This window comes from Periplaneta americana, chromosome 13 (assembly GCF_040183065.1).
Source record: "Periplaneta americana isolate PAMFEO1 chromosome 13, P.americana_PAMFEO1_priV1, whole genome shotgun sequence".
Classification (NCBI taxonomy): Eukaryota; Metazoa; Arthropoda; class Insecta; order Blattodea; family Blattidae; genus Periplaneta; species Periplaneta americana.
This window is the reverse complement of record NC_091129.1, coordinates 11,969,115-11,996,360: the sequence shown is the minus strand read 5'-3', so window position 1 is coordinate 11,996,360 and position 27,246 is coordinate 11,969,115. Positions and strand designations below refer to the sequence as shown.

The window sequence follows — 27,246 nt, the reverse complement described above, 5'->3', positions numbered from 1 at the left end:
CTTTTAGATGGCAACAGAATGAATCTAGTGGGCTGTGATCGGAAACGTGAACGCCAAAGTTGAAACTTGGCCAACTCTCCGTTCCCGATCCCGGGCTCCGGCAAGCTTTTCGTTAATTGTGAATGCTCACATTTAAATGTACACATTTTAACAATTTTACCGTTTTCGTTTTCGTTCCGATTCTCGTTTCCGGTTTATTGTGAACCAGCCTTTAGCCTTATCAACATGGATTACAGGTGATACTATGTTCCATGCATGCCAAGATAACACAGCAATATCTATCTATCAATCACTCCTTTCATTATACAGGATCAAATTCAACGAATACCTTGCAACAGTGATAACTCCATAATATGTTTCCAAATAAGAGAATTGATTTCTACTAATATCAAATCAGAGGAAATGACTAGATTTCAAACATGTTAATTGCGTTGAAAGTCTTCAAAACTTGAATAAAACTTCAGTTTTTAGAACAATACTTGCCCTTGCTCAAGATTCCCACAGTCGAACGAGTCTTAGAATATCTAAGATCTCAAAAAAATCATCATAATCATCATCAAAGCGGAAACATCGTAATGTGAACTCAACACATTGAATCAGAACGCACAGCAACTTCGTTCATTACTGATTTCAAGGGACTTAAAATAAGTAAGCTGACCTAAGCGTCGATTTCACCACTCATACTTAAATTTAAGTCTCCATTAAATCTTGGTTTAAGTAACACTTAGTCAAATTTGCATTCATCCACACTTGAGGGTATACTGTGAATTGTTTATGTGAACAGAGTATATTATATACAGAAGAAGGTTATTCAATAGATCTATATGCGTCACTGCACACAACCTGAAATCTACTGTATGTTTTGGTACGAACTTGCTATCTTTACTAATGTAATGGTATAAGAGATAAATTGAGGGAAAGAAGAGACAGGATGGACACTGCAAAGTTTTCTTTTCTCAATCGTACTATCAGGGACTGGAATGCTTTACCTGCAGACTTACTAAAGGCTTTACCAATAACCAAAAATGTATTCACAAATAAGCTTAAGGACTTTACTAATAGACGGTAGTATATTATACACAGTATTTAAAGGGTGTAATTGATATCTTGTTATTGAAGTGTTGTATCAGTGAAGAAGTGTGTTATGTCAGTAAAGTGTGTTGTGTAAGTGAAGTGTGTTTCTGTCAGTGAAGCTTTATAGTTTATAGTGGCAGTGCAAAGTATTTGAACAGTGAAATGTTTCTGAAGTGTTCGTGAAATCAGGATAGAATCAGTGAAATGTGTCTTAGTTCCAGTGCAGTGAGTGAGTTGACAGCGAAATGAGTGTAGTGCTGAAAGGTACTTGTGCAGGTATGAACATATCATACTCGTGGGTTTTAGTTCAAACTTACGGTTAAGATACAAATTAGATTTACTTTAAATGTTATTTTAAGTGATCGTGCTTCATTTAATTTAGGATGCTCCCTATTATTATTATTATTATTATTATTATTATTATTAATTTATTGTGTTCATTATTAATTGTCATTATTGAGTGTAATTAGTTACCACTGCCACCGGGTATATACCCATTTGCAGTGTGAATAAATAGGACTACACACATACAGTGTGCAAAATTAATTGCCGTATGTAATTGATGTAGAATTTAAAGTTTTCGATACGTTTACTAACCTAACTTTTGTATCCGAAAACCACAGTTCACTGGGAACTAATCTTCTGCTGATTTGAAACGAACCAGAAGACTTTGCCGTAGCTATAGGCCTATTCAGCGACATAATAATTCTCAGCAATTCAAACATGATATACTATGGAAGTTATTCATTAAAATTCTGTCTACTGGTCGTGAAGGACATTAATTAATTAATTTTTATTTCTTTTCTAGAAATCACGCTGTTTCTCGCATCCGTTTCCTTATTCTCTACTGCTTTTTTTTTATCTTATCACTATTTTAAGCAGTATTTTATCGCCCTAAAACGGTCCAGTCATTCTCTGTACGCCTTTTGAACTCATATTCAATCAATAACAATGATCGTACGTTTTTCTGATCGTCATTTTTTCAAGGTCTCTATAAATACGCTGATACATTATGATAGGATGATTATGGAGTGCCAGAAGAGGTCTTAAACCTAAGCCTAACCTAATTTCCAGACCATGGACGAACACGAGAACATTCCCTTTAAGGAAAAATTCCTGTGTTCTAAAGTCTGTGTGATGTATCTTGTCTCACTGTGAAAAGAGAGAGAAAGGAGATATGTCTTACCTCGTCTGTGTTGTTATTGTGATGGGGGAAGTGAAGCGATGCCAGTGGCGGAAAGGACTAGTTGATACATTCTGTAGCGCAAAATAAAGTAAGAAAATATCTCTCTTCGTACTGTATAGTTCCGTCACTGAGCTTGTCTTTCAAGAAACTGAGTTCCGGCAGCCTGTACAATAACAAGGTTTTCAAAGGAATCCTGAAAATTTACAACCCTCCTATAATCTCCACCCTCATTTGAAGGGACTTGGTTTTATTGCTACTGAGACAAGATAAACCTTACCAGGTATAACCGGGAATCGGACCAAGGACCTCATCATGAACTGTAGGCAGAAGCTCTGACCACTAGCCCATGAGGCTGGTCTCATCTATGACATAAGAACATGGAAACTGCTTGGTTCTTATTAAAAAATGTGTTCTATTGGCTATAATGCAATAATAATTCATTATTAGCAAAATGACGATTAATTTGACACGGTGAAACACAGAACGATTTAAAAGAGGACTTATATTTAATGAAGAATTAGCTAAGTGTGACTTAACTCAGTTTTGGTGAAATCGGCCCTAAGTTAGCTACTACATAATTAACTACTTTTAGCCGTCCATAATGTACGCAGCGGCCAAGGTTGAACTAAGGTCTTGGGTTAGAAAACCACTAGAGACATGGATATTCGACCGTTGTCAAGTTGCCAATGTTATGTCTCTGGACGTCTTGACTAGAACCATCGTAGCGGGAGATTTATCATGCAAGTCGAAAGCCGTTGCTAGGCTACAAGCATCACAAGGGACAAACATCATGGGCAGATATGTATGACATTACTGCTTTGGTATACGCTCTTCCAAAATTCTAACGTTAAAACCACAATTCTCTTTTATTCTTGAAGTGTGAAGATTTCATCAATAAACCGCTGTGAAAATAAAATAGCAGATGGCCGAATTCAAAACAGGATTTTTCTCTGTATTACTGCCAAACATTCCGGCCTTCTCGGTCAATGAACCTTACAAAATGGTTTCTATTGTGACAGACGATCCCCTATTTTAAGAATTAGTCAAGCATAATGCAATGATTTTGAAATTTTTGACAAGTTTCCACGGGAATTCATATAGTGCGTAACAGCATCGTTTGGGTACGAAAGTTATGAGCAGGCTTCGAGACTTTGGACCCGATACAATAAGTTTACTGTGCATGCACTATAGGTTGTTGACTTGCGTAGATAGAGATGTGTTGAGGTAACAACGTTGCTATTTAGAGTACGGTAGTATGGGGAAACACACATATGTACATTCTGAAAGTAAATGCACAATGATAATGTCGAAAGAATGTGGAAAGCATTTATTCTCCTGTCTTTTATAAGCACTTGTGTTTATTTATACACAGTGTTAATGGTGGAAATAAACATGTAGCAATTTCAATATTTTTATTTATCCTATTGATCGTCTTTAGGAAGTGCAGTTGCTGTACCGAATTGCAATGTACCTACTACAAGATACATTCTCAGTGTCTCAAACGCAAATCTTTTTCGGTCATCTGCCAAAGTTTGTACTGTAGAAAGCTGCGCTCTACGTCGCATAACGTGATAGGAGCAAAACGAAAAAACCTAACTTCATAGCAGTCTCTAAGAGACAGTCCTTTATTCTCGGGTGACTCTATGTCCACTAATTTGCTGTTTATGTTACACAATGTTCCATATCCGTTATTTTTACATAAAATTGATTTCCACTTCTGTTTTACACATTCAGTAACCGGTGTACTTGATGTCTCATTAATTTTCTGCATCATTTTCTAAATTAATTTGAGGGCTTCCGGCATCTCTTGCTCTGACTTTTCTAACCGTGTAATAGTTTCAGACACAGTTTGTATGAAAACCAAATTATTCGTCAGAACCTTCATATCCAGAGCGTCATTCTACAATACCCCCACCCACTGTACGCTTTACCACTATACTCAGTACGCCGTTATGTGGATTTCCCACTGAACTGCTCTATTGGGTCCGAAGTCTCGAAGCCTGGTTATGAGTTAGCACTAGGGCACGAATGTCTACTTCCGTGCATATACCCATTTTGTTTGCTACGTGCTACACGTAGAGGAGACTCGTCTAATTTGGCAATATTTTGTATTTCGACACAGTTTGTAGTTACATATTCTGAAATTAAATATTCCTCTATTATGGAATGTGTTTAAACATTAAATTCCAATAAACCTCTGAAAGAAAATTCTACAAATCTAAATTACTTTACACATAACACACTAATAAATAACAAATCACATTAATTTACATAAGTTAGGTCAAATATAACAGTGTTCATAAGTGAGATAGTTATATACAACAAAGTAATTTAATACAGTTATATGAACACATTTTAATAATTGAATAAAATTAATAAAATCGGTTAAAAACCAGACATGTTTCGGAGGAATGCCCCTCCATCTGTACCAGCGTCGTGGTACTACCACTGAAGATGGAGGGGCATGTTCGACCGCGTAACGTGGCTTAAGGAAGACTTAAGCCACGTTACGCGGTCGAACATCTGTACCAGCGTCGTGGTACTACCACTGAAGATGGAGGGGCATTCCTCCGAAACATGTCTGGTTTTTAACCGATTTTATTAATTATATTCAATTATTAAGAAGTGTTCATATAACTGTATTAAATTACTTCTATTGTATATAACTATAACAAATTACATGTTTCCAGATTTGGTACTTCATCAGGATAATTTGGCAATTGTACAAGGGTGATTTGGCAATACGATTTGAAAATAATTTTTTCAAAATAAAACGGTGGTACAAGGTTTATAAGACTTAATTTACTGGGACAAGAAATCACTAAATACCATAAACACAAAACAAAAGCAAGAAAAAAAATTAAATGGATTTTCCGACCACTCTTATTAATTATATTGAAGGCTTGTATTCTAATTTCTGTTGTCGATAGCCAAACCCAAGTTCTTGCATTTTGATTACATATGTCACCAGTTTTTGCTCTTCCTCAACGGTTAGAGCTAGGGGTCTTCCTTTCTTGGGAATGACAACGTCATCGGGTTCTGAGGATGCATACAGAAGCCTCTTTAAGTTGTTAAAGGGCACATTGTACTTCTTAGAAGCCCTATAAGTCGACCATCTATCTTTCAAAACACTCCCAACCGCAGCCCGCAATTCATCTTTGGAATATTTTTCAGAATAATGTCCTCGTTCCCTTGGCATATCTGCAACACACCACACACAGTGCTGCATTGAAGACTGTAAAAATCCCTCATACGTCCCTACTCTTAAATTTTACCATCGAGTACACATTCTTGTTCAAAGAGAGCAGCAATACATCACTATAAAGGAAAATGGCTAATTCACACTACCCTGGAGAAGACATTTTTTGCTAAGAAGAACATAAAACGAGCTAAGGCCTGATGAGTTATTAACAGAAAATATTGTGACAGCGACGTGAGATTCGAACTCACGACCAGCGTCCCGCAAGAAAGCAGATCGCGCGGGGACGGCGCGCGGCGGAGAGAAGTCAGGGGAAAGGGCCTACGCGGCGAGAGAGTGGAGAGAGAGTGCGCGCGCATCTGGTGCTGGTAGAGAGGAGAGGGCTCTGGATTTTTCTGGAGTGCCATCTCTAGAGACGCGTGGAACTTTCGAGGCTACGTCGCTGTGGTTATAAATTACGGACGCGAAGGAACGAGAGGAGAGTTTTCAGTTGATTAGTCAGCCAGTCAGTGAGAAAGCCAGAGCAAGCAAGCCAGTTCGACTCGAGTGTGCGTCCGCAACTGTATCAGCATCCGAAGGCCTGAGTTCGAGTGCAGTGGACCGCAGTTGGAGGGACCTGAGTTCGAGTACAGTGAACTGTCTCTGTAGGTCTGTGGTTCGAGATACTGTGAACTCGAGTGACTGAGCTAGAAGAACTGTGAACTGAGAACTGATAGTTCTGATTTGTAAATAGTGCTTTGTAAATATTAGTTAAGATTAACAGTTCATTGTTGTTCGTGCTAGTCCAAGTAAATTGTCATTGTCGTCGGTGAGTGCTATAACGAATACTGTGTTGAGTGAAAATCCAATTGTTGACGAGAGCGTTTAAGGCGAATTGTAGAAAGGAATTATTGTTGGAAGAATAAAATCCTATTGTTGAGTTGAAATAAAATTTACAATATTAATTATATAAATGGCTTACCTTATAATATGGAATCTCAGCTTTTGATATGTAATGCACAAACAAACGTAGGTAATGAACAACACTTTTCTTCCGTCTTTGTATACACACGTCCACACAACCACCACGTCAAAAGGAAGTATTCAACATTTCTTTCTACAGGGACATCATTTTATTTTTACTTGCATTTTTATTGTACCTGCATTTCTGAATGTACTTCACTCCCACCCCTTCACTAATGTCCTTGCTCCCGTCAGACACACAAACTTACGGCCGCTGTTGCATTCGAAGTCTTCAAGCAGTGAAGTAAACACTGCAGTGTATAGTGTGTTTCATAAATATGATTGCGTTTTCTATAGAAGAAAGAACCTATATTAATAATATCGTACTAAAAAATTATATTCAAGAAACGATAAATTCAATTTCAGAGAATATGCTTCAAAATATTTTTAATAATAGGCGTACTGAATTGAAGCCTGCATTGTAATGAACGGCAACCATTTTCAGCAACTTGTTTAAAAATTCAGATTAGCTTTTTTCGAATTGAGGTGGCTAGAAGCAAAGGAATGCTAGTGACATTTGTAATAATATGAGTTAAGTGCATCCAGTGTAAGCAAAAGTATCTAAAATTTTAGTGGCAAAGAGATATTTTAATCGCATCACACATTAAAAATTAAGTAAAACATAAAATGTACTTTGTCATATGTTAAAAGTGTTAAAATTGTTAAAAAAGGTATTTACCTTCGACAGACGGCCCGTTTCGACGCTATGGGCCGTCTGTCGAAGGTAAATACCTTTTTTTTTTAAACAATTTTAACACTTTTAACGTATGACAAAGTAATTCTTTTTTAACAAAGTGTTAACGAGAACTTTAATCAATTAAATAAAAATTTCACCGGTTTGCGAAAGCTTAAATATTTAAACCCCATTTTCTCAAAAGTAACTTAAGTGCACTTACAGCCCTTTACTTATGACCCCCTCAATTTAAATGCACTCTCTATATTGTATGTTAACGTCAATAATTAATATGCTAAATAAAGTAGACATTACATAACGAACATAGCCGCCTGAAAAGTTCAGTTTTTGAAAAAAAAAATGTTACTACTCTACTGTATTTTGATAAATTCCGTAAAAGTGATGATCAAACTGAAAATCGTAATATCGTATTTCCCTACAACATAAATGGATACACTACTTTTCTCTCCTCCTACACCTAGTAAAATGATTTGTTTACATATTGCACTAGCAACATCAAACTCCTGTAATGGAAGGGGGCAACAGTGTTTCCGAGTATAGCCAGGTTAATGTTAAAAATGTTGGTAAAAATAAAGTGATGTCCCTGTATTAGTAACAATATCTGCTACTATAATGCGCGGATTCGAAAGAAACGAAAACTAAAAGTACAGTCAGATGTTGCACTCGATGATCGTGTCATTGAACTTCTTAAAACTCTGGAGGAAATTTGGCAATATAAGAAATACAAGAATATTGCCAAATTTGCCAAGTTTCCCCTACATTATTCAGATATCGCTACGTTTCATGTACTTACAAATGGCTTTTAAGGAACCTGGAGGTTCATTGCCGCCCTCACATAAGTTCGCCATCGATCCCTATCCTGTGCAAAATTAATCCAGTCTCTACACTCACATCCCACTTCCCTCAAATCCATTTTATTATCCTCCCATCTACGTCTCGCCTTCCTCAAAGGTCTTTCTCCCTCCGGCCTCCCAACTAACACTCTATATGCATTTCTGGATTCGCCCATACGTGCTACATGCCCTGCCCATCTCAAACGTCTGAATACAATGCGTGCAGTTCTGTGTGATGTGGATGTTAACCTGCTAGCCTCCTTATTAATGCGGACATGAGAGCTTTCCAGGTCAATGAACAATTGCTGGACACGCTATCAAACAATGCTTCAGCTTGCGTAATTGCGGCATGTCGTGATTGTGCCCTCAATTCTTCATCGGCATAACTTCGAGGGTGGTCGGTTTACGAGGTTCAATAAATCTACAGAACAAAATTACACTAGGCCTACTACAAAGAGATCGAAACTGTTTCACTACTAACAATAATTTATAAAAAGAGCAATTTTCAAAAGCTAAATTAAAAATTAATTATGACCTGGAAATAAATTCTAATTCCCTTGCACGTAGGTCTGCAATAAGAGTCCAGTGGAGCATATAGGTCTACTGTACTCATTGGTTTCACTCTGTCCATCTAAGTCAGGGACGTCGCTAGGGGGGTGCGAAAGGGTGAGCAGGAACCCCATAAAAATCGGAGCACCCCTTTCCGCAACCCAAAGGGCAATTTATTAACAAAATACTAGGCATAAATTATTTTGAAGAACTAAAACAAACAAATAATTTCTTGGATGTCAAAAAACTACGTCCCATAGTGTATCGTAATGAATGTGATGAGCAATAATAATAATAATAATAATAATAATAATAATAATAATAATAATAATAATAATAATAATAATAATAATAATATACAGATGTATAGTATGCGCGCAACTGCATAAAAGAGCATTTTGGATTTTTTATGTACCACATTTTTACAGATCGCACCCCATTTTTAAATCTCGCACCCCATCCGCACCCCCCTTGCTCTGATCCTGGCGACGTCACTGATCTAAGGCTTTACCAATAAACAAAAATGTATTTAAAAACAGGCTTAAGGACTTCACTAATAGACGGTACTATATTATACACACTTTTTAAAGGGTATAAATTGATATTTTGTTATTTGAAACATTGTATCAGTGAAGAAGTGTGTTGTGTCAGTGAAGTGTGAAGAGTGTTATGTCAATGAAGTGTGTTGTGTAAGTGAAACGTGTTCCTGTCAGTGAAGTTTTATAGTTTATAGTGGCAGTGCAAAGTATTTGAACAGTGAAATGTTTTTGAAGTGTTAGTGACATCAGGATAGTATCAGTGAAATGTGTTGTAGTTCTAGTGCAGTGAGTGAGTTGACAGCGAAATGAGTGTAGTGCTGAAAGGTACTTGTGCAGGTATGAATGTATCATACTCGTAGGTTTTAGGTCGAACTTAGGGTTAAGATACAAATTAGATTTACTTTGAATGTTACTTTAAGTGATCATGCTTCATTTAATTTAGAATTATTATTATTATTATTATTATTATTATTATTGTAGCGGCCGGGTAGCTCAGTTGGTAGAGCAGCCGGCTACGGACTGGAAGGTCCGGGGTTCCATCCCAGGTGGTGACAGGATTTTTTCTCGTTGCCAAACTTTCAGAACGGCCCCGAGGTTTACTCAGCCTCCTGTAAAATTGAGTACCGGGTCTTTCCCGGGGGAAAAGGCGGTCAGAGCGTGGTGCCGACCACACCACCTCATTCTAGTGCCGAGGTCATGGAAAGCATGGGGCTCTACCTCCATGCCCCCCCAAGTGCCTTCATGGTATGTTACGGGGAGACCTTTACCTTTACCTTTACCTTTATTATTATTATTATTATTATTATTATTATTATTATTACTACTACTACTACTATTAATTATTATTAGTATTATTATTAATTGTCTTTTTTATTAGTTGTGTTTATTATTAATTGTCATTATTGATTTTAATTAGTTATCACTGCAACCGGGTATGTACTCATTTGCAGTGTGAATAACTATATACATACATGTACTCTATTTTATGGACCGCAGTGAATTGAATACTGAAATAATGACAGCATAAACGTGAAGTGACTGTAGAAAAACTATCCTAATACCATTTTTTCAGATATATTTTACTTTCAATCTTTTGGATATCGCCTTAGGTCCTTGCCATTGAAAGTCAAGGATCTATATTCTGCTAATACATCGACAACTCGTCAAAGTTACGATTTTATAGATGTCGGTGGTATTGCTAACAGGGGTGGTACTGTTTGGTGGTGGTGGTGGTGGTGGTGGAAGATAGCAGTAGATGTATTAGTTCTAGTAGTAATAGTAGTTGGCGATGGTAATAATAGAATTGGTGTTGGTAAAGATGTGTTTGATGTTGTAGTGAAGATGTAATGGCTATCCGCTATGGTTACTAGAGATGAACAAAACTAACTGCCGCTCTCGCTCGCTGTGTTCGCTGCATTTGTCTTTCGAGTCTCGTCTCGTCATTCTCGTGCGCTTCGAGTCTCGCTCATCATTCTCGAAATAGCATTTGGTCGGCATGGAAAGATTTCGTAACTCTGAATAACATACATCATTGAAATAAATAACATTATAAATGTTTAAATGAGACAAAAAGACAAACCAGAACAGTATCTCAGTTATCAAAATGTTCTGGTTCTATTATATGATATTACCTATGGTTATATAAACAGAAAAAAAAAAAAAAAACATTTGGATTTCTAAGAAACATAAAACATAACGTTAATATCTCTTTACTTGAGATTGTACACTTGATCTCAAACATATGAACAGAAAATTCCTAGCCTTTTAATAAGGGTCTAGTAATTAAATAAAGACTGGGGAACGGATTATTATACACTGAAAGGTAGAGATGATGTTTCAATTAGGCTACTTGATTGTTTATACATATATGTTGCCAAAGTAGATAAAAGTTCAGTCAGGTATAAACAACTGTGGAGATTCAAGGCTGCTTGACGTTCGGGACTTCGGGAGTGATCAATCTCGACGTCTCGAAACACTCACAAGCAGCCTTTACGTCAATGACACGACGTATACAACATTGTCGTGCGGGTTTTCGGCTTTGCGGGCGCTGTTAGTCTTGCTTTCTCGATCGTTGTTCATCTCTAATGGTTACAGTCGAGGTGAAGGTGGCATTTGCAGTTACAAGAGTGGTGGAGGTGACAATAACAGTGATAGCAGTGGCATAGATAATAAAATGTAATGGTATAATGACTATATTAATAACTGTGATAGTGGCAGCGGTAGTAGTTCTGCTAATATCAAGAAGAGAGATAGTGGAAATTGTGATTCAAGTGGTCTAGGCGGAAGTTAAGACGTAAAAATTGTAGTAATATTATGGGTATAGCAGGAATCAATGACAATTGTTGTTATAGAGGTAACAGTAATAACTGTTAGGCTACTAGTAAAATGGTAACGATGGCGGTACCAAAGGTAATGGTAACGATGGAAGTTGCAAAGGTAATGGTAACGATGGAAGTTGCAAAGGTAATGGTAACGATGGAAGTTGCAAAGGTAATGGTAACGATGGAAGTTGCAAAGGTAATGGTAACGATGGAAGTTGCAAAGGTAATGGTAACGATGGAAGTTGCAAAGGTAATGGTAACGATGGAAGTTGCAAAGGTAATGGTAACGATGGAAGTTGCAAAGGTAATGGTAACGATGGAAGTTGCAAAGGTAATGGTAACGATGGAAGTTGCAAAGGTAATGGTAACGATGGAAGTTGCAAAGGTAATGGTAACGATGGAAGTTGCAAAGGTAATGGTAACGATGGAAGTTGCAAAGGTAATGGTAACGATGGAAGTTGCAAAGGTAATGGTAACGATGGAAGTTGCAAAGGTAATGGTAACGATGGAAGTTGCAAAGGTAATGGTAACGATGGAAGTTGCAAAGGTAATGGTAACGATGGAAGTTGCAAAGGTAATGGTAACGATGGAAGTTGCAAAGGTAATGGTAACGATGGAAGTTGCAAAAGTAATGGTAACGATGGAAGTTGCAAAGGTAATGGTAACGATGGAAGTTGCAAAGGTAATGGTAACGATGGCGGTAGTGAAGGAAATGGTAACGTTGGCAGTAGCAAAAGTAATGGTAACGATGGCAGTAGCAAAGTTAATGGTAATTATGCCAGTAGCAAAGATAATGGTAACGATGATGGTAGCAAAGGTAATGGTAACGATGGCTGTAGCAAAGTTAATGGTAATGATGGCAGTAGCAAAGATAATGGTAACGATGGCGGTAGTGAAGGTAATGGTAACGTTGGCAGTAGCAAAAGTAATTTAACGATGGCGGTAGGAAAGATAATGGTAGCGATGGCAGAAGCAAAGGTAATGATAACTATGGAAGTTGCAAAGGTAATGGTAACGATGGCGGTAATGAAGGTAAAGGTAATGTTGGCAGTAGCAAAAGTAATGGTAACGATGGCAGTAGCAAAGGTAATGGTAACGATGGAAGTTGCAAAGGTAATGGTAATGATGGAAGTTGCAAAGGTAATGGTAACAATGGCAGTAGCAAAGGTAATGATAACTATGGAAGTTGCAAAGGTAATGGTAACGATGGCGGTAGTGAAGGTAATGGTAACGTTGGCAGTAGCAAAAGTAATGGTAACGATGGCAGTAGCAAAGGTAATGGTAACGATGGAAGTTGCAAAGGTAATGGTAACGATGGAAGTTGCAAAGGTAATGGTAACACTGGCAGTAGCAAAGGTAATGGTAACGATGGCAGTAGCAAAGGTAATGGTAACGATGGCGGTAGTGAAGGTAAGGGTAACGTTGGCAGTAGCAAAGATAATGGTAACGATGGCAGTAGCAAAGATAATGGTAACGATGGCAGTAGCAAAGATAATGGTAACGATGGCAGTAGCAAAGGTAATGGTAACGATGTAAGTTGCAAAGGTAATGGTAACGATGGCGGTAGTGAAGCTAATGGTAACGTTGGCAATAGCAAAGGTAATGGTAACGATGGCTGTAGCAAAGATAATGGTAACGATGGCAGTAGCAAAGGTAATGGTAACGATGGCACTAGCAAAGATAATGGTAACAATGGCAGTAGCAAAGGTAATGGTAACGATGGCAGTAGCAAAGGCAATGGTAACTATGGAAGTTGCAAAGGTAACGGTAACGATGGCGGTAGTGAAGGTAATGGTAACGTTGGTAGTAGCAAAAGTAATGGTAACGATGGCAGTAGCAAAGTTAATGATAATGATGCCAGTAGCAAAGGTAATGGTAACGATGATGGTAGCAAAGGTAATGGTAACGATGAGAGTTGCAAAGGTAATGGTAAAGACGATTGTAGCATAAGTAATGACAACGAAGGTAGTAGCGTAATGGTAACGGCGGCAGTAGTAAAGATAGTGATAACTATTGTAGTAGCGTGGTGATGCTAATGATGATAGTAGTTGTAAGACTAACAATGGTTCTAGTAATAGTGCTTATGCTATTTATGGTCTTAGTAGTTGTAATAATAATAATTTTGGTTTCTGTAGTTGATTTTGATGCAAATAATGGTGGTAGATGGTGGTAGTTGTAATACTAATTATGGTTCTTGTAGTTGTTTTTGATGCTAATGATGGTGGTAGTAGTATTAATACTAATGATAGTTCTTGTAGTTGTTTTTATACTAATGATGATGGTAGATGGTGTTTGTTGTAATACTAGTGATGGTTCTAGTAGTTTTCGATGCTAATGTTGGTGATAGATGGTAGTAGTAAAACTAGTGATGTTTCTTGTAGTAGTTTTGATGCTAATTATGATGATAAATGGTGGTAGTTGTAATATTAATGAGGAATGACTGTTCTACACTCCGTTTCTGGAATCGGTGGAGTAAATCGACGCATTGGGGTGGCGCGCATGACAAGCGAATGGGGAGAGCCTATCAGTGCGGAAGCGCATTGCGGGCTGCATCGGCTCACGACCGCTAAGGGGTAAGATGCGCGTGACAGAAGGTGATAGGTAGGGGTGGCATTTTAGACGCTTATCTTCAATCAATGCTTTCCCCCAGAGCGGTCATTGGACTGGCCTCCTCCACTCAGCACGTGCGCAAAGGACTTGTTTCGGTTCCTATACTTCACAGATTCCAGAAACGGAGTATAGTAATTGTTTTTGCTGCTAATGATGGTAGTAGTTGTAATACTAATGATGGTTTTTGTAGTTTTTGATTTAATGTTGGTGGTAGATTTTATTTTATTGGGTTATTTTACGACGCTGTATCAACATCTAGGTTATTTAGCGTCTAAATGAAATAAAGGTGATAATGCCGGTGAAATGAGTCCGGGGTCCAACACCGAAAGTTACCCAGCATTTGCTCGTATTGGGTTGAGGGAAAACCCCGGAAAAAAACCTCAACTAGGCAACTTGCCCCGACCGGGATTCGAATCCGGGCCACCTTGTTTCGCGGCCAGACGCGCTGACCGTTACTCCACAGATGTGGACTTGGTGGGTAGATGGTGGTAGTTGTAATACTAGTGATAGTCCTTGTAGTTGTTTTAATGCTAATTGATGGTAGATAGTGATAGTTGTAATACTAATTATGGTTCTAGTAATTGTTTTTTATGCTAACATGGTGGTAGTGGTAAAACTAATGATAGTTTTGTAGTTATTTTTGATGATAATTATGGTGGTAACTATAAAACTAATTATGGTTCTGTATTTATTTTTGATGCTAATGATGGTGGTGGATGGTGGTAGTTCTATCACTAATGATGATTCTAGTAGTTATTTTTATTGCTAATGATGGTGGTAGTTTTATTACTAATGATGGTTCTAGTAGTTTTTGATGCTAATGATGGTGGTAATTGTAATACTAATAAAATGGTCTAGTAGTTTTGATGGTGATAGATGGTGGTATTTGTTACACTATTGATGGTTCTAGTGGTTATTTTTATGGTAATGATGGTGGTAGTTGTAATACTAAAAGGGTTCTAGTAGTTTTTGATGTTGGTATTTGTAATACTAATTATGGTTCTAGTAGTTTTTTATGCCAATGATGGTGGTAGTTTTAATACTGATGATGGTTCTAGTGGTTATTTTTATGGTAATGATGGTGGTAGTTGTAATACTAAAAAGGGTTCTAGTAGTTTTTGATGTTGGTAAATGGTGGTATTTGTAATATTAATGATGGTTCTAGTAGTTTTTATGCCAATGATGGTGATAGATGGTGGTAGTTTTAATACTAATGATGGTTCTAGTAGTTTTTGATGCTAATGTTTGTGATAAATGGTGGTAGCTATAATACTAATTACGATTCTTGTAGTTGTTTTAATGCTAATGTTTTGTGGTAGATGGCGGTAGTTGTAATACTAATTATAGTCTTTGTAGTTTATGCTAATAATGGTGGTAGGTTTAATACTAATAAAATGGTTCTAGTAGTTTTGATGGTGGTAGATGGTGGTATTTGTAATAGGTACTAATGATGGACCAGTAGTTTTTGATGCAACTATGGTGGTAAATGGTGGTAATTGTAATACTAATTATGATTCTAATAATAGTGATTATGCTAGTTATGGTGGTAGTAGTTCTTTAGTTGGAGTAGTAATGGTTGTGACAGTAGTGCCATTGTTAGTATTAGTGATATCGATGCACCGGTAATGGTAGTTCCTTCAAAAATTGAAGCCACTACTTTTGGATCATTCAGGTTAAATATTTCAGTTTAAATGCAATTCAAAACTGGAAAAAATATTTGCTTTTGCCGCAAAGATTTTACAGCACATACATGCATTCTTACTTACATAAATAAGTAAAAACACTAACACATTCACTTACTGGGTACAATAATAAGCCTATGCAAAATCAGTCACATAGCATATTAAGATCCAACCTGGTCAATAATGTAACAACCAATAATTTTTAAGTTAACTGGAAAATGTTTGTCAGCACAAAGACACGAATAATAATACATTTTGATATAGATAGAGCACGCATAAGGAATATTGCCCCTACAAATTTCGCTCAGAATTCGGATATTTTTTCAGTATGTGAAATATGACGACTATAGCGATGTCATATGTCCAAAAATATTAAAAAAGTGACACTTGAGAGTGATTTATCTCCTTAACGATATTTACAGAAACGCAATTCAAAGTGAAATATAAAATAATGCAATATTGGAGTCATATTCATTTAATTAATTTTATAGTTTCATACTTTACTTTTTACTAGACTATGGTGACTGAATAAACTGTAAGGCAAATTAACAACAACAACCAAATTTCTTGGTTTAAAAATCGATAATGTGCTAAATTGGAAAAATCATTTTAAAGAAATTACCCCCAAACTAAATTCAGCTTGTTTTGCTATTAGATCTATGCAAAAGATAGTAAATATCAATACCTTAAAAACAATATACTTTGCTTACTTCCACTCGGTAATGAGTTTTGGAATAATATTCTGGGGAAATTCCACAGATAGTATCAGTATATTCCTACTACAAAAAAGAGTAATTAGAATAATAGTAGGTGCCAAATCTAGGCAATCGTGTAGGGCTATTTAAAAAAAAAAAAAACTACAAATAATGCCCGTGGCTTGTCAGTATATCTTTTCATTAATAATCTTCCTCGTATGCAATCGTGAAAACTTTGTAACTAATTCAACAGTTCATAACATAAATACACGTCAAAAAATGACTATCGTGCTATCAAAAAGGAGTGCGTTATATGGCAGTAAAAATTTTTAATAGCCTCCCTATCGATATAAAAAATGAAACTCAAAACATAAAATTATTTAGGGCCAAATTAAAGAATTACCTAATTTCTCACGCCTTCTATTCTGTAGGTGAATTCATGACATTCAATAACACTTGATGAAACTGATACTAAAACTTTGTGTTGTACTAGTAGACTATATTGTAAATCTCGTCTGTATATATATCATCTACACTGTGACTATAAATTAAGACTTTATAATAGTATTAAGTTTTTTTACTTGTTCCATATTCTAGCTGTAAGCATGTATGAATACCATGGAATGTTAATAAATACAATACAATACAATACAATAATACATGTCCACAGACCTACTATGAAAACAGATGCAATGTTATGATCTACTGGTATCCTTCCTTAAAGAAGTAATGATTCTCAGCTTTACTGTATTTTGCTCTTGACCTCGTCCCACTAAGCTTCTTCGAATTACATAATTGTATGAGAGGCCTTAATTAAACACATCCTGTCGTGATATTGACAGTAGCATAGGGAATTTATCCGATTTTATATACCGTACCAGCAAGTTGCATGTACAGTATAAACGCTAAATCACCTGCAGTAGAAAGTGGTTTACATTTTTACAATTATCTGTACCACCGTTTCAACTATAATTTCAATCTCAATATAAAATAAAAAAAAATGCCTAATATCTCGTTAAGTTGAAGAAACTAAGATTAAAAATATGATACAAAGGAAAATGTTTAACGTTTGGACACTTAATATTACTATGATTTCATTGAGAATTAATTTTAAGATGAATATTACGTCACATAAAAACTCTGGAAAGTTCGTTATGAAGCCCAATAAAAAGATAGCACAGTTTAAGAATTCTGGAATTACATGGTTGCAGTAGTCACTGTGAGAACTAAAAAAAATTCTCCTGACTTAACCCTTTGAAGCACAAATTAATTTTTTATGTTTTTCATTTCATGGATCACAACAAAGCTTCGATCAATTTTTTTCAACATTTTAGCTCTGTACACAATTTCAAAACATAGATGGCACCTATATGTATGCTCAAGAGGTGGTTCCTTGGTGGAATATCTGTGCCATAAAATTTAGAAAGAAAGAAAACGCTGGTTCTTCTGAACAACCAATATGATGTAAAGCGTTGAAGGTACTGGGTAGTCCAAGCATATGACTGTTGTGTGTAAGTGAAATAAGTGAAGAAATTTTGCTATTAGTCTTCAACTTTTGAATCTATCAATTTATCATTTTTACAGAATACAAAATATTTGTAGGAATATTTTGATTTTTAGATTATCTTTCTATCTCATATACTTGATTTTATAAAAAAAAAATTAAACCTGAAAAATATAAATTAAATTTCAGTTCAAAACATGGATATTTTAGGAACATATTTTTCAAAACCTACTGGGGCCAGAATGCTGAAATTTTGCATACTTCTATCTCATATGGTAGTAAAGAAGTATGACCACTTTCACGTAGTTATCAAAATGATTATGGAGTTTACAGCCAGAAAAGTTTGAAAATATTTAAATAATTTTTTTCAAAATGGAAAATAATTATTTTCCGTTCAATAAATATACATAATGAGATGAAAATGGCGGCGAATATAGCCAACTGCATTGGAAATATATTTGAATTTTTAGAAACCTTTAGTGCAAAGCGTCGCTGAGAAAAATGTTCTTAAATGACCTATGTTTTTAACTTACATTTAATTAATATTTTTCAGGTTTAATTTTTTTTTATAAAATCACGTACCTATATGAGGTAGAAAGACAATTTAAAAACCAAAATATACCTTCAAATATTGTGTTTATGCTGTAAAAATAATTTCACAATAATTGTGAATTGATAGGTTAAAAAATTGAAGAATAATAGGAAAATTTCTTCACTCATACACAACAACCATACGCTAAGACTATCCAGTCCCATTAAGGCATTCAATGTTAAATCTCTTAATATACTGTAGAATGCAGAATAAGGATTGCTTTTTCAAAAAGTTATTATTTATGTGCACCAAGTTTGTGCTTAATTTGTTATTCAAACTTTAATATTCGCGTTAATAATAATAATAATAATAATAATAATAATAATAATAATAATAATAATAATTCAAATCCTTAAAAATAATAAACACACTGTAAAAAATTCAATTCACCTAGATATGCAACACAAACCATTTATTAAAATATGACAAAATTAATAAAATCCAGGTAACAAATGTTTAATGAACTTCATGGTCTGGCATTCCTCATGAAAGAACGAAAGTTTTGTTATTACAATCAACAAGATTCGATAAAAATACAAAATTAATTCAAATATGTTTGCAATGGCGTACTATTATTATTATTATTATTACTATCATATTACTATTATTGTTATTATTATTACTATTATACTTACTGGCTTTTAAGGAACCCGCAGGTTCATTGCCGCCCTCACATAAGCCCGCCATTGGTTCCTATCCTGAGCAAGATTAATCCAGTCTCTATCATCATATCCCATCTCCCTCAAATCCATTTTAATATTATCCTCCCAACTACGTCTCGATCTCCTCATAGGTCTTTTTCCCTCCGGTCTTCTAACTAACACTCTATATGCATTTCTGGATTCGCCCATACGTGCTACATGCCCTGCCCATCTCAAACGTCTGGATTTAATGTTCCTAATCATGTCAGGTGAAGAATACAATGCGTGCAGTTCTGTGTTGTATAACTTTCTCCATTCTCCTGTAACTTCATCCCTCTTAGCCCCAAATATTTTCCTAAACACCTTATTCTCAAACACCCTTAACCTATGTTCCTCTCTCAAAGTGAGAGTCCAAGTTTCACAACCATAAAGAACAACCGGTAATATAACTGTTTTATAAGTTCTAACTTTCAGATTTTTGACAGCAGACTGGATGATAAAAGTTTCTCAACCGAATAATAACAGGGATTTCCCATATTTATTCTGTGTTTAATTTCCTCCCGAGCATCATTTATACTTGTTACTGTTGCTCCCAGGTATTTGAATTTTTCCACCTCTTCGAAGGATAAATCTCCAATTTTTTTTATTTCCATTTCGTACAATATTCTCGTCACGAGACATAATCATATACTTTGTTTTTTCAGGATTTACTCCCAAACCTATCTCTTTACTTGCTTCAAGTAAAATTCCCGTGTTTTCCCTAATCGTTTGTGGATTTTCTCCTAATATATTCACGTTATCCACATAGACAAGCAGCTGATGTAATATATTGAAAATGCAAATATTAGGTTCAAAATTATCTGAAAATATTCTCCTAGGACTTGAATATACGTTAAGAAAATGTCTAACCTAAAACAAATACCTAATTTTAATTACTAGTGGAAGATTATGTAATATTCTTGTACATAAGAACTTGATCTCAAAATATGTACTGTACATACGGGAATTTTGAGAACGAAGTATTCTGTAGGACTTTAGGTCGATGAAAATAATAACAAGGAAATAAAACAAATATAATTAAAACAGTTACTAAAGCTAAACAGTTGAGTGTACACTAGTCTTCCATTTGTTAAAATATCGCATACTACCGGTAACTTGTATCGGAGTATTTAGCACGTCACGAAATACGTGTAACTTCGGTGTTAGCCATAGCGCAGCTCTTTGTGTACCACAGATTTACTTAGTACAGAAAATATTCCATCAGGGAGATATTAATACCAATATTTGCTATTGTACATACAACATAAATTCGTATAAAATAAACAGGTTATTCTATTTACAGGTCTACAAGGCAATGACCTGAATTCACCTTCGGTACTGATCTTGGATTTCACAGCAACATTGATTTCTGGGCACAGTGACGTCCAGAGATTTTATTACTCGCATAAAGTAAACTTAATTACACACAGTATAGAAAATTCGAGAACATAAATTAAAGGCAGAAATACTGTACGCGCTTACTTATCAAATAAAACATGCATGACCTTTATAATTTGCATACAATATGAAGGGCGAATTACGGAGATTCTATTTGCAGAAAAAGACTTGAATTTGTAATATAGTACCTACTTCAATTTCACAAAAAAACGACAAACAATATGCTTAAAGCTGCTAAGCAAATGAGTGAGATAAGTTGATAAGGGATTTTAATAGTAATTTGTTTGCAGATTTATGATCAAGGAGTAGGAGTATGAATATTACCAACAAAATTTCAGTTATACGTACACATATACATAATATAAGTATATATATCACATATTCCATGTAATATATGTAGGCGAGAATTATATGCAACACATATTATAAAATTGTAACGTATTACATATATTATGTATGATTATTGCCTAACACTAAAGAAATGAGATTGTTTGCAATTATTCAAATTTCCATTGAATATGTCCATTATTTTAGTACTGAGGTTCAAATGAAATTCGTTGTTGAAAAAATTATTTTTTTTTCCAACTCGAATAATTGGCATAAATCAGACATTTTTTGAGACGCCTTAAAATAATTGCATAAATATCTTATCTTAATTAGTTTTTTGAAAAACTTGCACCAATATAATCTTTTGTAACGATACTCTAAAAAAACTTAATATTAAAAAAGTAATTATTTCTGTTTTACAAAGAACTAGATTGAAACTACACTAGGTGCATTCAATAGCCAAAAGCTCCATTATTCAGCACAAAAAAAAAAAATTCAAAATCTATGGCGAGCTATTTTCAAGCAATTTTTTTCTCATTTTTCACACACCCTAACAATCATCTCCCCTTAAGGGAAGAGGATGGTATTTTTATGAGAAAAATGAGTAAATTAAAAAAAACTCTTTAAAATACTCTGTGATATGTGTGGAATGCATAGCATAATATTTTCTAGGTATTTGTGCCCTTATCGAATGTTGAGTCGCCATTTTTAAACTTCCTGCGTTATGGATTTTTAAATCACTTTCCCACTTTTATTGTTCTTTCCAGTAAATTAAATTTTCAAAAGAATTTTTTTTCTTTAAAATAGCCTTTGATATGTGTGGAATGTATTGCATAACATTTTGAGGGTATTTGTGCTTTTAGTGGATGTTGACACGTCATTTTTAAACTTCCTGCGCTATGGATTTTTAAATCACACGTCCGGTTTTATCGGTTTCCAGTAACTTCATTTTTTGTTTGCTACATTGCCAGACAAAAATGAATATAATGTCTGAACTATTAAAGATACATGCAAGAAATTTAGAACACACATTCTTTAGACTATTAGGAAACTTTTCTCTGTAACAGAATTTTGTTAATTGATTTCATTTTAAAAATACGTCCGTTTGTTTGCAGGAAAGGAAATCAGAAAATTGTTATTAAATTTTAATTGTTTATTTTACAAACGTAGCGACTAATATCAAAATTCTGTTTTAGACAGTTTGTAGAACATGCTTTTGCAATTACATTGCAAAAAACTGTTTGAATCTATCTTTCAAAACGGTTTAGATATATCGGTTTTAGTACAATCCTGCATTGGGTATTTTTTTTTCAAATTTGGGCCCCCAAATAATTTTTTTTTCAAAATATTTTTATTTGGTTGAGTTGCCACACCTATGAGCTCTCTATATCACATTCACACTTATTGGCTTTTAAGGAACCCGGAGGTTCATTGCCGCCCTCACATAAGCCCGCCATTGGTCCTTATCCTGAGCAAGATTAATCCAGTCTCTACCATCATATCCCATCTCCCTCAAATCCATTTTAATATTATCTTCCCACCTACGTCTCGGCCTCCCCAAAGGTCTTTTTCCCTCCAGTCTCCCAACTAACACTGTATATGCATTTCTGGATTCGCCCATGCGTGCTACGTGCCCTGCTCATCTCAAACGTCTGGATTTTATGTTCCTAATTATGCCAGGTGAAGTATTAAATGCGTGCAGCTCTGCGTTGTGTAACTTTCTCCATTCTCCTGTAACTTCATCCCTCTTAGCCCCAAATATTTTCCTAAGAACCTTATTCTCAAACACCCTCAATCTCTGTTCCTCTCTCAAAATGAGAGTCCAAGTTTCACAACCATACAGAACAACCGGTAATATAACTGTTTTATAAATTCTAACTTTAAGATTTTTTGACAGAAGACTAGATGACAAAAGCTTCTCAACCGAATTATAACACGCATTTCTCATATTTATTCTGCGTTTAATTTCCTCCCGAGTGTCATTTATAGCCTATTTGTTACTGTTACTCCAAGATATTTGAATTCTTTCACCTCTTCGAAGGATAAATCTCCAATTTTTATATTTCCATTTCGTACAATATTCTGGTCACGAGACATAATCATATATTTAAGCCTTTTCGGGATTTACTTCCAAACCTATCGCTTTACTTGCTTCAACTAGAATTTCCGCGTTTTCCCTAATAGTTTGTGGATTTTCTCCTAGCATATTCACGTCATCCGCATAGACAAGAAGCTGATGTAACCCGTTCAATTCCAAACCCTCTGTGTTATCCTGAACTTTCATAATGGCATATTCTAGAGCAAAGTTAAAAAGTAAAGGTGATAGTGCATTTCCTCGCTTTAGCCCGCAGTGAATTGGAAAAGCATCGGACAGAAACTGGCCTAAACGGACTCTGCTGTAAGTTTCACTGAGACACATTCTAAATAATCGAACCAAATAGGAAAGAAGTTAAAAAAAATACCGTCCTCTCCCCTTAAAAGTAATACGATAAACATGACCTTAGTGACACAATGTAATGGAATCTGTATCAACACGATCCTGTGACAAAGGACATCATCAAAAATTTATGACGCTTACAAAAGACTTACCCCGACATGAAGCCGAAGAGGGTCATGGCACGCTCCAGCACCAAGTAGCACAAGCAAACCGTTGGAGCACTTGTGTGTCAAGAAGAAACCCCGACCCCTGACCCGTGCAGGTCCTCCGGTCGGAAACCGGACGCGACCGGCGAGATCGGACGCCAAGCGCCGACTGCAGCTAGCGACGACGTCAACCCCACTACCTCGGCTCTCGCGCACCCCCTATGATATCGTCCGCCGCCGCAATGCAGAGACCGGGAGCTTCAACCCCCTACCACCCCTCTGCCCTAACAGAGGATACGCCAAAACCAGAGCAGCCTCAGAGTAATAATGGAACATCTCCATCAAACGTCAACAACTGCAGCAAGAGCACGGCTGGCGCAGTTCTTCGTAACGCTCGCGGAAATTCCGGAGTCCGTCTTCATGTAAAATTTACATGCGGCGTACAGATTATGGTTACAATTAATCCCAAGTCCAAATGCCTTCTCTTCCTTTTAATTCTTCCAAAATATGAGATTTCAGAAAGAGTTAAAATAAAGACAGTTTGGAAGTACTACAGGGACATCATTTTATTTTTACTTCAATTTTTATTGTACCCGAGTTTTTTAATGTACTTCACTCCCACCCCTTCTACTAATGAAGTTCAACCGTCCTTCACACAGATCCAAGACCGCATATACAGTCATAGTAGTCTTAGAAAACAGTACGTTCCAAAAACATGTTCGAGTTTTCCAGTGACGAAAGAGCTTTCAATATTGAATCATTTTCGCACAGATACTGTCGTCCATTTGCCTACGTCGTATCCCGGTTTCCCCCACCAGCTTTTATTCGCCAGCTAATGGCTGGGCTGTCTTAGCTCTTTTCTGAAAACATTAATTTCTGTTAGGAATTGGACGTCTACGTAATGTTATAGAACTGTTTAAAATAACTTAAATAAAAGGGCCTCGTTAAGTAATTAACTGTCACGTGAGTCAATTTAGAATGTGATTTCAGTGGAAAGTACACTTGTACGCAAGGACAGTAGCTGTGTTATAGCAGTACCGGTAGGGGAACATGGGGCAGGACGGGATAGTTGATGTTTGAATGCTTTTATTTTGTACTAGCCGTACCCATGCGCTCCGCTGCACCCGTTAGAAATAAACATAAAGTAATTACATAATTAAAATAGGGAATTTGATCCAGGGAATATTCGTGTTTGATAGAAGGATAAATCGTTTAATATGTTACTTAATTTAAATTGCATCCAAATAATTAAAATGCGATCATTTTGGTCCAGAGACACTCATTTGGTGCAATGACAATTCCCTTAACGTGTGTCTTAATTTCTATTACATGCAACCATAGTTTAATGAAGATTGACATCATTTAGATTTAATGTGAATATTTTATTTTACTTGTTATAGGTTTCCATTGAATTATGGTAATAACTTAATTTTAACCCTTGTTTTCTACGTATTCAGTAAATGGCACTTGGCCCACTATGGTTGTGAACCCTTTAAATAACTTAAATAACTTATATTATATTATATTATATTATATTATATTATATTATATTATATTATATTATATTATATTATATTATATTATATTATATAAAAATGTGTTGATAACGGATGTACACCGATAAGTAAGTTTTTAATTTGTTATGGGGGCTCTTGAATCTCGGGAGGAACAAATTTTATTTTACAACAGCGCAACATAATCTGCTTGGCTCATTACCCAATTTTTTTGCATTGCATTTAATGCATATGTATTTTATGTATTTTAACACGATTCAATTGAGCATAGTTAAAATTTGGATTATAAAATAATGGAATGCTAAGCTAACATATTATTACTGCATACTAAATCAATACACTCTTGTAGTTCTTTAATTATCTGAGATAAACATTATTTTAAGAAATACAGGAAACGAATACACAGAATAGCCTATCAAGTTGTTTGTGCATAAGAAGCTATTTTAATCTTACCTGTCCTCAATTCACTCAGAAGTTACTGTAATAACATTATAGGATTATGTCCATATAGCGAAACTACACTTTCCAATGCCGAAATAATAATTAATTACACAAATCGGTTAATTTAGCTTCCGATATTACTTCATACAAACACAGAAATATTCTCTGTAGGCTATGATTCATAGCTTTCGATTGTTGTTGACCAAGGCCCCTTATAGACGAATTCATTTGTTTATTTCATTACACCGCCTTAGACGGCAGTTATTTTAATTTTGAAACTCATTTATCTCATTAAATATCAGTCCTATCAAAATTTTTAAAAGAGTAAAATTTATCGGAAATGATTTTTAAAGAAACTTTTGTTATGTAACATTTTTCACAAAAATCAATAATAAGCGCCATATTTCGGTTTATTTAATTCAGGCCCCCTTATAACCCCCCTTTTAAATAATGCATTTTGAATGCCATATAACGTAAAATCTAAGTTACAACGAACTTAATTTATATTCCAATTTTCATCGAAATCGGTTCAGCCATTATCGCGTGAAAAGGTAACAAACATACATACATAGACAGACATACAAACAAAAATGTCAAAAAAGCGATTTTCGGTTTCAAGGTGGTTAATTATATATGTTAGGACCAATTATTTTTGGAAAATCGAAAATTACCAGAAAAATTTCGGCTACAGATTTATTATTAGTATAGATCAAATAATGTAAATGTATGGGTTTTGTGACATAATTCTTCTATTACACTGTAAACAAGTAAAAAAATATGCACTTCGAGTGAAATCCGGTCATTATAACCTTAAAATAAATTAGTTTTTCGAAATGTGTGTTTTGTCCCGTTCTGCCCCACGTATGGAGCAAAATGGGGTATCCATTTTTGTAATAATGAAATGGCAAAAGTGACAAAAATTATATACTGAAAGTGTGAATACTACAACATTTTACAAGTTTACTTGAGAAAAAGTCATTCGCAAAATACGCAAATGTGCGTGGCATCCTCGTCTTCACTGTCTACTCCTGCTCAACAATTGTGAGCCCATTTCAGACATGATACGCATCTAATCCAACCTTCTTCTGACAAACAACAGAACGAACAACCCATTACAGGAGGTAAAATTTAATTAAATATGACGTGGGGCAGGATGTACTGCCCTGTTATGCCCCACCCCGTTTTGCCCCACAGTCACAATTTCTAAGTTATGAGGTATTGGCAGGAAAAATAACGCACGAAATTTAAGAAAGTTTCGGAATTAAAAGCCAGGTAAGCACTCTATAATATGACATTAAAATAGATTAAATAAATCTCATTTCTAGTTACGTGTGACAAGAGAACACTTTAAAGTTGCAAATGAATGATACAATATGATGCAGCAACCGAATAACATACAACAGATGCAAGGAATGGCAGTAAGTGTTGTGTGATGATATATTTACATGAGTTGAAGTTCTAAAAAAAAATTCGGTAGATTGCACTACTTGTTGGGAAGATAGAAGCTATACCCCGTCCTGCCCCCCTACCCCGTCCTGCCCCATATTCCCCTATATTAAGTTAAATTTTATAGCATAGATTAATGTAATATAGGCTTAAACATTTCATTCAGGGCAATATATGTTACAGTTGTACCGGCGTTTTAAGTTAAAATTAAACAACAAAGATTATCGTAATGTAGACTTAAACATTGCATTAAGACCCAAGAATATCTTAAAGACTATGTATGAGAGAAGGCATAACACACCAGTAAAAAATAATCATCATCTAATATACTTATTTTCTCCTTCGGCGATTTTGAAATACAGTAGAACCTCGATTAT

At 35.4% G+C, this 27,246-nt stretch overlaps 1 protein-coding gene across 5 annotated transcripts in view; it reads right to left on the bottom strand.

The window, feature by feature from the left end:
* The window catches only part of Ald1 (fructose-bisphosphate aldolase), a 227,935-nt gene that overhangs the window by 73,345 nt on the left and 127,344 nt on the right, over window positions 1–27,246 (bottom strand). Inside the window, exon 1 of one of the 5 annotated variants that reach the window (XM_069842922.1) lies at window positions 23,475–23,646. The exons of the other annotated variants lie outside the window; for them this stretch is intronic. The gene's annotated coding sequence lies outside the window, so the exon portion shown is untranslated. Of the gene's footprint in view, window positions 1–23,474; window positions 23,647–27,246 lie in introns of those variants that run through there. 5 annotated transcript variants of the gene reach the window in all.